The sequence below is a fragment of the Scleropages formosus genome, chromosome 2 (assembly GCF_900964775.1).
Source record: "Scleropages formosus chromosome 2, fSclFor1.1, whole genome shotgun sequence".
In the NCBI taxonomy this organism is placed as follows: domain Eukaryota; kingdom Metazoa; phylum Chordata; class Actinopteri; order Osteoglossiformes; family Osteoglossidae; genus Scleropages; species Scleropages formosus.
In genome coordinates this window covers 19,039,228-19,052,703 of record NC_041807.1, presented here as the reverse complement: position 1 = coordinate 19,052,703, position 13,476 = coordinate 19,039,228, and positions in this window count along the sequence as shown.

Here is a 13,476-nt window from a genome sequence, read left to right as displayed (position 1 = left end):
TGATAAGACAGGGTGAAGAAGTGATTTACAGTTGCCTTCTTCTGTATGCCTTTGCTTTATGAGCACTGGAAAAACACACACACACATGCCACACACCTTGAGCCAGATTCGAACCTATGTCCAAATGCACAGCTCAGGTGCTGAGAGGCACCAGTGTCACTCACTGCATCAGAGTATACTAAGTTGTATATAATTATTTGCCCATTTACTCTTGAGCAGTTGAGGATAACTACCCTGCTTACAGGTACTACAGAAATGGGATTTGGACCCAGGTCTTTTGACTGCAAAGCAGTATCTCTGACCGCCTCAGTATCCACTGTCCCAGTGTGTGCTGCTGACCTGGTTCTGGTGATGTGTTTCTGAAATGCTTTTGTCAGACCTACTTATGCGGTTACGTGAGCAGCCTGTAACACCCCAGCCCATCCCACCCCCAAACACCCCCCATCGCTGTGCATCAGAGGACAGCAGGTTGAACGACTACAAAACCGGAACAGGTGCTTTAGCAGGTCAGTGGCGGGTTTACGCCTGAACTTGGCCCACCCGTTGGCTCAGGACAGTAACAGTTCCTGGAAACACATCTGCAGTTTACCCTGCTCTCTAGGTCAGTGCTCTGACTGGAATGTGCCGGTTAAACCAGAGCACATTTCTAAGTGCCCCTATGCTTCCACTGCTGCTCCTTTATCCCCCAGAGAATCAGTGTTTCCCACCCACCATGACCTACGCACCCCGTCTGTGGTCTTCGTCACCCTTCTATGTCCCTTCTTGTTTGTCTTCCTCACCGGGCCTCTCCTCGTCCTCTCTACCCCCCCTGCCTCAGGGGTTTCCTCCCCACAGGTCTCCGTGCCCCATTCCCCCTGCTGCGGCCCTGGCTGCGACGCATGCCACATGAAATATACATGAGCTTCTAGAGCTCACGGTCCGGCGCGCTTCTGTGCCTCTGATGAAGGAGCCATTGTCAGCAAGTGTTCGCCCTCAATCCTTCTGATGAAACTACTGGTGAGGCGCTGAAGTGCATCCCAAATGTGTGCCTACAACCTGGCCCTGACATGATACCCCGGTGTGTCATCCAGTGGCACTGTTTGAAACAGATGTGATCAAGGAAGACGAGTAATGAGATGCACCACCGCTGGAATAACATGGATGAAGCTGGAGATGCTCGGGTGACAGAATGCTTCTTAGGCTGGAGGCTTTAACTATCATCGGAGTCAGCTAATAGTATAGAGCTGCTGCCTTTGGGTGTGAAGGTTGCTAGTTCCACTCTCACCTGCTGCTGTAGTACCTTTGATTGTGGTACTTACCCTAACTTGCTCCAGTTAAATTACCCAGCTGCATAAGTGCGTTAGTAGTTGTAGGTAACTTAACACTGTAAGTCACTTTGGAGAAAAGTGTCAAATGAACGTGGGGAAAAATAAGGGCTAAAATTGACGCTGTGAGGGATCTGCTCTAATAACAGAGTCTTCGCCAGCCGATGGCACCACGTGCTAAAGCCGTTACCCAGGAAGCGAATCAGAACCACAACAACTTGGGCTCCTGCCACAGTCCATCACATGAACCATGTGAAGAATTTAGTCACAGATCCCATGATGATAAATCACGCCTATTTTTACCAATGCTAATTTGGACATCATCTCCTTTTCATTTCATCCTCATGTGTCTGTGTATTTATATATTATTTATAGAAACACAAGCATTGTACAGACACACAAAGGGCAGCGATGCAAAAAAAAATTACATGATGATATGAAAGCCATGTTATGTTGACAGAAAGTCACATTGCGGCTGGTGGCGGTGAATTCCGAAACGTGTGACAGGATGTCATCTTCGTTCTAACTGCTTTCTGCCTTACAAAGGTAGTTTCTTAACAAAAAATCCTTTGCAAGGTGAATTCTCAAAAACTGAAGACAATTTCCATTAATTTCAATGGTCATTTTTGTTTTTTGTCATTAATTTTTTTTTGACATTTTGTTTTTGGTCATAAGGGGGTGCGATGGCGCAGTGGACTTGGCCAGGTCCTGTTCTCTGGTAGGTCTGGGGTTTGGGTCCCGCTTGGGGTGCCCTGTGATGGACTGGCATCCCCTCCTGGGTGTTTCCCCTCCCCCTCCAGCCTTGCGCCCTGTGTTGCCGGGTTAGGCTCCAGTTCACTGCGACTCTGCTTGGGACAAGCGGCTTCATCCAATGTGTCTGTGTCTGTGTGTGTGTTTTTGGTCATTAATTTTTGTGTTCCAGAATCCCAAAGCTAACACCCATTTAAGCTAAAATATCACCAAATGCCATTAAAATGGACACAGTTTCTTCACTAAGTAACATCAGTTATCATAACACAACATAACAGTACACACACACACACACACACACACACACACACACACACACACCATCTGAACCGCTTCCCCCATTCAGGGTCGCGGGGAGCCGGAGCCTAACCTGACAGCACAAGGCGTGAGGCTGGAGGGGGAGGGGACACACCCAGGACGGGATGCCAGTCTGTCGCAAGGCACCCCAAGTGGGACTTGAACCCTAGACCCACCAGAGAGCACGACCCGGGCCAACCCACTGCACCACCACGCCCCCCGTAACAGTACAGTTTTATTTAATTAATTACTCTATAATAATGTGTGACTGTACCTGCACTCGCTCAGCTCTTTCTTACCTGTTGTGTATTGTAGACTTAAACACTGTGTCTATTAAGCGTACAATACATAACAGGGATGAAAAACACACACATAACACTCAGTGTTTATGTATTAATTCATTATCTTTTGCTAAAACAGAAGAGTAAAGAAGAAAGAAAGCAATGTAAATGAGATGACATTCAGTGGACAAGTGGACATGGTTTGGACAGTCCAAACACTCCATGATCACTGACATTATAACAGGTGAAACTAGTAAACGAGGACTGATGGAGGTTGAGAAGTGAACGCAACACGATCCAAACTATCACTGAGAAGAAGAGCTCACGGTGGCTCTGGTTTCCACTCATCTGTCGGGAAGCACGCGCAAAGTCCAAATTTGGCCTTCATAAATGCCAAGGAACACCTTGTTAGCCAAGGCAGCGGAATTACCCGAAAGTCCACATAAATTCAGGTGGTCATGACCCTAATGGCCGTTTCTTGTGGCAAGGCTGCACTTCCAAAAACGTGACACGTTCCTAAATCTGCTGCTGAGCAGCACAGCATCCGTTTGGCCCCCCCTAGTTGTTCCACCTCCTCATGCTCCTTCTGTCTGATTATGTAAATATCTTCCTGATTAGTAAATACATTGCTCTGGTTCAGCTCAGGACATTCATTCAGCATCGGTCTTTTACAAACATACATTAATCACATTTAAGCATAAGCTGGTACTTATTCCCGTTAAATCAAGATTAACACCTGGAGCTGCGGGGCGTATGAGACAGCGGGTGAACTTTGACAAGCCCCTTGCTTGCTGCGGAAAGCCCTCAGCCTGTCTGAGCAACCCAGGAGGGTGGTGCGGTAGGGAGTGCGGTATTAAACAAAGCACAAAAGGTCCTTCCACAAAACCGGCATTGTGCTCTTTCTGTGTGCATCGTTGGAGGAGCCTAATATTTCCACGCTTACTCTGTACCTCGTGCGACTGACCTGGTGTCCATGACAACAGCTGAGAGGCCACAGTTGCCCGTCAGTCACGTTTTTGTTTCCCCGGGATCATGTCTGAAGCAACTCAGCCACCACCTTCCTCCCCAGCACCCGCCCCCCCCAGTCGTAACACCCCGGTGTGTCTGCCAGAGGGCGAAGTGACGGCAGCCGCCACAGAGAAGCGCTTGTTTGGGCTCTGTGTGTGGCACAAGCCCATACATCTGTTCACGGTTAGCCAGTCTCTCAGGGTCCCTATTCCATTTCAAAACAAACGGCTGCAGTATATGCTCCCGCTCTCTCCACTGGGAAAATGGAAACTGTCTGGAAGTATGCGGGCGATCGAGAGTGGGGTAAAACTGTGTCACGTTGGCGGGAATATGGAAGAGATTAAGCTTCCAGGGAGAGATCAGAGATTAGCTGAAGTCTCCTGCGTGGAGCCTGTGCTGTATAATATTTTCCGCACCAACTGCAAAAGAAAAATCAGGATCGTAAACGCAAAAGGATTTTGGAAAAAAAAAGAAAAAAAAAAAATGGAACGCTGGACTGATGATACATTTCAACCAAATTAGTCGAATTTATCACACATCTAATTACGCGTCAAATTACCAGATGTATTAAAGTTACAGTCATCATGAAGCGCTACACTTCCGCACCGGATTCAAAATAAACAAATATTGCATCTGTGCTATGAAAAGTTTTGCACCTCCTGCCGTATTGGCCTCAGCTGAGTGGGTGAGGTTCGTTACATAATATGCGTTTTCAACGGTCTGGCTTGGACCTGGGCAGCGTTCCATTGTGCAAAGACACATGGGCAGCCGGCAGGATGGCGCGTGGGTAGGACGAACACTCGACATCCCGACACGCTGAGCTTGTACCACCCACGTCATCGATGCATGAATGCAAGGCCAAGAACCTGGCAGGAATGAAAGAAATGGAAGAAAACCAACAAATTTTCACTCGATTGAAAATCTTTTCCTCTGAAAATGGGTTGATAAGCTGAGAGCTCCATTCATGCTGCTTTTAAACAGGTGGACTGACATTCATTCATAACAGCTTCCAGGGAACCTCCTCTGCTGGCCGTCACAGTGGTTGCGGGTACCAGGGGAGGGACAGCAGTGCCAGAGCTGATGGAGTAATTACAAAGCTGATGGAGTACTTGAAGGCCAAATTATTGGACCCATCAACTGGTCTTAATTCATTCCTGAAAACAGACTGAATATTGAAAAACTGGACAATGAAATCATTTATTTCCTATATTTCTTCGAAATATTCCAGTTCGCTCCAAGCCCATCCCAAGTTCACCTGAAAATCACACAAAGTGATGCCTAATATCATAAGAAAAAAGTTGTGTAACATGTTAAAATAGATTGCATAACTAATTCTATAATAATAATTATTGTATTATCATTTTCATAATTATTATTTCACATAATAACATTATGTGAAATAAATTTAAGATAATGATTTAATGCAATAAACTTAATGTGACAATGTATGGGGACTGGACTGAGGAGGACGAAGGCTATACTGTATGGTACATCATATTTAAATAAATTAATAATTACAAAATTAAAATTATTATGAGAGGACGCAAACACAAAGCAAGTCCAGAAAGTGTCAGACCACAACTGAGAGTGTGGGTACATCATTCCCACAATGCACTATGTCGCGGTCTCTCTAACACAGCCGCTCTGTACAGTTTTTGCATGCAGTCTCAGTTTGTCACCCTGGACTGAACATTTGTGGATCTCGGCTGGATGTCACAGACTGGAAAAATGAAAATTGCGACCAATTGACGATCAGTGGTATCAACAATTGCAAACCGGATAAAAGAAAAACGGAACGTTGCATAATGGGTCATAAGTGTATTTAACTCATCTGAGGGCAATTCGTGGTTCATTTTTAGAGTTCATCAATGGCAGCTTCGGGAGGCACTGAAACGCTGTTTGTGCTGAGCCGGAACGCCTCATAGTGGAAACATGGTACATTTTATTGCTTTAGCGTCTGTCCAGAGGTCTGAGCGCACGGTGGGCCCGCTGTGTTTGCCAGTGCGAAACAAGACACCCTGACATTATTCGCTGGGTCGCCATACCCACATGGCAGGTGTCTCTGACACTCACAGATGTCGATGACCCACCTGCTGTGACACGCTGATACCTGGCTGCTCTCTGGGCTTCCCGTCTTGCTGGTGGACCCTAGGAAACAACGAGGGTCGCTCTTCTGAGGTGCCGTCGGCCCTGCATGGGGTACGGGAGCCACACGCAACACATTTGTCAGATGGAAGGTCGTCCACAGCTCAGTCAAGGACCCATGATATTGTCGGTCTTGGAATTACTGTCATAAAGTTAAAAATTTCCGCTGGAAAATCTTGTAATATTAATAAAGGTGGCACCCCCCTCAAGGGGGACATGGTAGCACAGCATGTTAAGCTGGTGCTTCAAGGCTTCTGAGCATCTCAGTGGGCGCGGGGTTCCAGACCAACTTGGGGGTGCTGAGTTTACATGTTTCTCGCCATCTGTACGCACCCCCACACATGCCTGGAAGAAGCTGCTAGCAAACTTAAGAACCCACACAAGTGGTTGTTGCAAGATTGAAGAAGGTTGTTGCAGTTAAGTAGGACTTAAGTTGATGACTCTTCCATCAGTGCTCCCTCGTTGAAATACATGTCAACTGACTCATTGAAGTCGGACTGCGATTGTGAGTGGAAACTGTGCCACCTGGTGGTTAATGAGCTCCAAGGCTGTGAAATGCTGCATGAGACCAGAGATGTAGCTCCGCCCACTCTCCTATAACCCTTGTGCGCTGGAAGGACACGGACCACATATAATGTACTGCTCCGTACCATCTTTAGTCCCCATCTAGGCAGCGCATTCTTCTTTCTGTGTCAGTTTCCATGAAAATTGCTCTGGATTAATCTATTTTTACCCATCATACACTTTAATTATTCGGGGAGCCGTTAAATGTAGGTTGCGGGCAACATGACGAACTTGGTATTTTTCATCTTTATAATTTTTGTTCCATTTCTGCTTTTCTGAAACATAAACTGCGAGGAGGGTCGTGCGAAAAGGAGAGATGTGGAGTAGGAAGGGTGGCCCCAGGTGTCGGGGTGGGGGGTGGGTGTTGTCCAGCCCAGCGCGGAGGGCTCAGTACACCCCAAGCTGCTGACGGGCCACAGGGTCGCAGAGCTCAATCCCGGTGAAATTTGACTGCGTAGTCATCTGGGTCTCTCTCTCTCACACACACACTCACAAACACATTTACTCACAGAGACACAAACAGTGTTCTTATTCTGTGAAACTCTGTAAAACAAAATAATGGAAAAGGAATTTTGTATGAAAGCAGAAACAGAAACTAATTGCCCTACAAAGGGGGCAGCTGACAGCTGACTGGTCAGAGCGGTGGCCTCGGTCTTCTGAAGTTGCTGGTTTGAGTCACATCTACTACTGTGGTACCCTGGAACTAAGCGCTTACCCTAAATTCCCCAGGTAAAAATTACATCGGTTGTGTACATCGGTTAATAACTGTAGGCAGCTCTGCATTATAAGCCACTTTGGAGGAAAGATGAATATCATATAATTTCAAACAAGAACACATTTATTCATTTATCTGACACTTTCCTCCAAAGCAACACGCAATGTTAAGTTACTTACAGTTATTTACCTATTTAAATCTATTATTTACATTATAGGGGGTGCGGTGGTGCAGTGGGTTGGACCAGGTCCTGCTCTCTGGTGGGTCTGGGGTTCGAGTCCCGCTTGGGGTGCCTTGCGACGGACTGGCGCCCTGTCCTGGGTGTGTCCCCTCCCCCTTACGCCCTGTGTTGCTGGGTTAGGCTCCAATTTGCTGGGACCCCACACAGTGTGTGCGTTATTACATTTACACCACTGTTTATGTTCATAAATACAGAACATCTCTCAGGATGGAAGTAATAATAATGGGGAAAATACACCTTTGATGAAAGTAGTTAAAAATCAGAGGAGCTCAGTGTACAGCTTTTGTGCCAACGACTGCCTGCAGGTATCTCAAAGGCTGCGCATACACACTTGTGACCTCAAGGTTCTTGGTTCAAGTCACAGCAGTCGCCCTATTGTGGTTTCCTCAAACAAGCGCTCAGCCTGAATCCTTCCTGTAAAAAAATATCCACCTGTATAAACCACTGAAAGGCGCAGTGGCTATAAGGAGCAGATAACCAACAAAGTAAATATGAAATATAAACACGTTTAACCCGAGTGAAAATTCCACGAACTGTAATACCTTTGGAATCCAACCCTTTATTACTGCTTATATTTGGACAGCAATGGCTCTGCTCCAGTTATATAATATTCAGTAGGTGGCCAAGGCCATCCGGAGAATACAATTCGTCTGCTGAGCCGTCTTAAGCCCTCAGATAGGAACAGTTTTTACTTCTGATCTGGGTTTGGCTTCCATTCCAGAGAAAACAAAACCATATGAATTAATATTGGCCAGGAAATGAAATTGTCTTGATAACACTAAAGGAAAGGTCTGCTCCACATTTGCCCGGTTATTAACAAGCAATATAGCGATCTACACTTTCTGCCCGTGTTTGTTATTCTCCTTCTCGTGGTTGCAGATGTGATTATAAACTGATTTTTGAGAGAAGTGAAAAATAATTTCAGGTCTTATTCGGATCTGAACTACCGGACCCTGGAGAGAGAACCTAAAGAACAAGAGTGAACGTAGACATTTCACTTTTTCCGTAAGAATATATTTGAATGTTTTGCGTTGCCCTCTGTTGATGATGTATCTGATAGTGTAAGGCGTACAGTAGATGTAACGATGGAAGAGGTGGGGGAAATTTCCCTACCCAGTGTTCTAAATGTGACCCCCTGTATTTATAAATAACTCGTTTGAGTACTATTGCTAATATCGCCCCCAGTAGCAGACCGTGGAAGGAGGGGGACATTCCTGCCAGGAGTGGGCAAGGTATATCCTTGAGAAATGCAGACAAAACTGAACGCTGATTAAAGCTTAATTGAGAGAAGAAGGCTGACGTTCAGCCAAAAAGTAATAATTCCTTCGTGAGCAGATTTGTTTGTTTCCCACTTACTCGGTGGCGGTGACGGCAGCAACTCCGCGGTTCAGCCGTGGGACCCCGGCCAACTGGAGGGTTCATGGCAAGTTGCAGGGATTCCGGCCCTTCCATCCAAAGCAGACTCGGGCAAAGTTTCTTGAAGACATCAAAGTGGGCCTTTGTTTATGCATAATACGAGTGTGAGAAGAGAGCAGAAAACACACTTTGCATGGCTGGGGATGAAAGGGGTAACATGAAACCGCCGGACGCATGTGTGAGGGCTCTTCAAAGCACACGCCACTTGGCGTGACCCTGCCGTCTCTCTGCGCTTCCCGAAGAGACGGCCGCTGCTGATGAGGACCAGCATGAGCTCGGCTGCTCACCTTCGCAAGCGCAGCTTGAGTGGAAACACAAACTGAATTGTGTCTACAATAATGTGTGTGGGCAGGAGGTCCTCGACTTACGGCCAGGTTCTGTTCCAATGACCTCATCGTAAGCTGACTCTGTCATTTGTGGACCTCCTTAGGCTGTATTGCATAAACCTTTAGGATGTATTAACTATTACCATTTATAAATACTGCATTGGATGGTAGGGCTTTTCTTATAATTTTTTACTGATTTCACTCTATGGTCACATGAATACAGTACAATATTATATTTTCTTTTATAAATGTGTTTTACATTTATCTGATGCATTTCTCCAAAGCAACTTACAATGTTAAGGTTACAATTATTTACCTATTTTTAGAGGGGGGTAATTTTATTAGAGCAATTCAAGGTTAAGTACCTTGCTCAAGGATACTACAACCAGAGGTGAGGCTCAAATCTGCAACCTTTGTGCCCAAAGTCAGTCACTTGAACCACTCCGCTATCAGGTGTCTAGTTTTCTTTTGCCTTTTCTTTCCTGCACCACCAGAACACTCATGTTTTCATCTGCTAGACACCGTAAAAAAAAAAAAAAAAAAAAAAAAAAAAGGAAATTGTATGGGATCACAAACAAAATATCTGCAGATAAAGCAATGTTTTTAGAAATTAAATGCAGTCGCTAATCGACACAATGACCGAGTCAATAAGAAATAGGGACCAGTCGATGGTATCGTACGACAGGTGGAGCGCTTGGAATTAAGCGTTATGGCTGAATACTGGGACCCGAAAAAAATATAAGCTTAGTGGGACAGCTATCATAAGTCACTTATGTTGTTACCTGTATGTAGTTCAGCTAACACATAAAAGGTTTGCGTTGCCCTCAAAAAAAGAGAAGGACACTTAAACAAATCCAAATAAATAATTTTAACCCACTACCCAGTGCCGAGCGGTTATCGAGAAAACAAAGCACTGCATCCTAAGTGGACACCGTCAGTCACTTTGACAAGAAGCGAAGGAGAATTATGTTCAAAAGGCAGTTTGCATGAAGAGTGTAGCAGTAAAAACAGGTCTGTTGGAGTCTCCAAGGCTCCAGGTTAAAACCAAGTGACGGTTTGCCCTTTAACCAAGTGCCAGAGTTACTTTAATGACCTTTGGATATTTACTGTGTAAACCATAACCGCAACCATGAGTATATGGTAGGTAAACAGATAGGGAAGCGTGCTGTGTGACCTCAGTTCGCTCTTGACGGGTTGGAACAAAGCCTCAGAGCAGCTGTGATTTCACTTTCTCTGCTGGCCCTGACACAAAGGGGCAGTTCAGAACCCGGCCAGGCCGTTCCCATCACGGCTTTCCAGCGAAGGCGAACCGGGGCTCTAGCCTCGAGTCACCCCTTGTCCCATGGATCACCGCGCACCCGGGACAGAAAGTTGTACGCAGCACGCGGAGGCGCACCATCAGCACTTTGTCTCCACATCTGGCTCCCACTGGGCTCGAATTTGTCCACGTTTACTGACAGCGGTTTGAGGACGACTGGCACCGGACCCGGGGGCAGAGACATCAGAGAGGATGGAGGGATGGAGGCGGGGAGGGGAGAGGCAACCACATCACAGGCAGCCAGTCTAAGGGGAAACACGTGGGCCAGCTGGCTTGGCCCTGAGCCCAGACCGCAAACGACAGCACCAGACCGGGAGGAAGCTGCCCCAGTGCTGACCCAAACTTCCGCTCGAGGAGTTTAGCTTGGGTTGGAAGATCTGTTAAGGTCAGCTTCCATTCAGTCTGCGGTGCTGGCCCTACCCCTTTTTGCTGCTACACCCCTATTCCAGTTAGCCCCACCCCCGGCACAAAGACGCTTCTAATGAAATAAGCTCGTCTTGGAGGAGAGATCTTTCACATGAAAACATTTCAGTATCTCAGGTCCATATTATTGTAACGACCCGCGTTACTGGTGTTTAGGTGGGAAGATGTGCTTAATGTAAATAGCTGGATTATGGGTAAATTGTACATAACGTGTTAAACCACTGGGGGTACTTCTGGGGGAAATGATGGGGTGACCGTGTTTGTCAGTGTGTTGGGAGAGAGACTGGGGCCGCTAAACAGGCTGGGAAGGCTGGCTAGAAACGCAGGTCCTGGAGGGAACGGGGTCCTCAGACCAAGAGCATTATTTCCCTGTGTTCCGGTGTTCAATAACGTTTTCGACATGCGTGCTGCCTGTGTGCCCTTCTTCGCCCCATCCAAACCCACGGCGCTGCGCGCCACGTTGGTGTCAGAAGTGGGATGGGGTCTAAAGGGAGCACCGCTGACCGCTACTCTACCAGCTACCTCAAACAAACAAACACTGATTTAGGTCCTATAATACAGCATAAATGAGACAATGCCACCAATCACAGTGATCAATGAGTGAAATGGGATATGCGACAAAGTGTGCATCGCTGTACACGGGTCCTCAGCAGTGGTGCACGTGGACTTTCCGGGCGGTAGCAAACCACAGTAAAGTGTCGGCGCGCTTCCTTCATCTTCCATTAAAAAGCTGCTTCTATGTGCTCTACATTAGTGGCCATTACTCCCCAACGGTGCTTCAAACACTCCAATCAGTTCTTTGTGGAGAACAGTAAACATGTGCCTAAAGGCGAAATGGCCTGTGATGTTTGAGGCCAAACGCTGATAACCCCAACGCGCTTTGTAGCAGAAAGAACCTTCTGGAAAAGCTTTGTGGGCAAACCCCATGCGGTTCACCCCGGTGAGAGCAGACTCATTAAGGAATCAAAGACAGCAGGCGGATTCTGGTTTGAGGGTTGCAGACGAAACCCTGGAAGTGGGAAATTCTGAGCCTGTCGTGACTTGCTCAAAAAAACCCCCCAGTTTGCTCTCAAAAACCAGTGAAACGGCACCAGAGGTGTTGTCTGATTGCATGATGCTTTTGATAATCTATCATTAGCGTGGTGGTAAAAGTGGTCGACGCTCGACCAAAGGGAGCACAGTTGTGGAGCTTTTTTAGTTCAGAAATTCTTTCTTGGGCCTTCCCCTCTCGGAGCAGCAGGTGGTGAGGTGGTTAGAGCAGGTGACTTGGAACTGGTTGTAATCACCGCTCATGCTTTAGAACCCGATCACAGCACTTGGCCGGAATTTTTGCCAGTAAAAACTCAGAGATGTACGTCACATTGGAGAAAAGCTTCTGCTAAATGAATAAATGTAAATATGAAAACTACCCAGGTGTGTAAATGGCACAACGCCGTAAGTATCATGGTGGAGCTCGTGACGGTCAAGGTGGACTTAAATGCGAGTGCTTTCCTTTGTGTGGAATCCAGGAAGAATGGTCGGGGACAGGCGATGGTCAGGCTATTCGTATTCGTTGTTAACAGGGCTAGACAAGAAACGGAGTTGAAATACAAGCAAGAAGTCAGGGAGCAGAAGGGATTGTAAATGGGGGGACTCGAGTAAAGAAAAAGGGAAAGACCGGGAGCTAGTCAAGAGCAGCGCACACAGCACAGGGATAGCGGTTGCTCATGGAGGTTCCGCGGTTTGTGCTGGCTTGGCTGGGTCCCTTTATGCTGGAGTGCCTGAATTGCTCGCAGGTGGGGAAATGGGGTAAATGGCTGTGGGCATGACAGTAAGTAGCTTTTTAGATAAGTCCAGATAAACATTAATAATAATGTGGGAAGAAAAGGTATGATAATGATAGAGGTCAACCTGCACGAAAACTGTGATGATTTCTCTCCTTTGAAGAACACAATTACTGACACTTTTCTCCGAAGTGATTTACAGCGTTAAGCTACTTCCAGTCATATAGCTGGGTAAGTTCACTGGAGTAATTTAGGGTAAGTACCTTTCTTAGAGGTACTACAGCTGGCAGTGGCGTTTAAACTTGCAACCTTTTGGTCCAGAGGCTGCAGCTCTAACCACTACACTACCTGATGTCCCATTACTTGACCAGTTGAAGGCTGGTGATTGCATAACCGCCGCTGGCCATGTGGCACGGTACTGGTAGCTGCGGTGAGTGCCGCTGAAAAAGTAAAGCATGTCAGAACTTAGCTGGAGGCCAGCAGGAGGATGGCAGAGGCACGGAGGTGGTACATGACAGAGAGATTTCTAAAATGCAGCGCTGCAGGGCTCCAGAAGCCACACGCTCGGATTATTTTGTAGCGACAGGCCTCCTCCCCAACCCCTCTCCCCACACACATGAAGAGAAGCATGGGGGGGCGAAGAGTGGAAAAGTCAGACCATGTTAACCACAAACAACCCTGTTTGAGTCTTGTTCCAACCAAGTCAGGCCACCTGGACATGCCCTCTCTGCCCCTAGAGCCCAAGCCCCCCCCCAAAACAGTAGTAGATGAGAAACTCCCAAAAAACCCCACTGTCACTGCATCTGCTCTCAGGAGTCCAGGAGCAGAGCTTGGCACCTTCTCATTTCATGTGGCTGTTCCGCCACCGTGTGGTCACTGCGAGACACTGCACTGCCATCCACCTAGGTATCAGTGTTTTGTACTC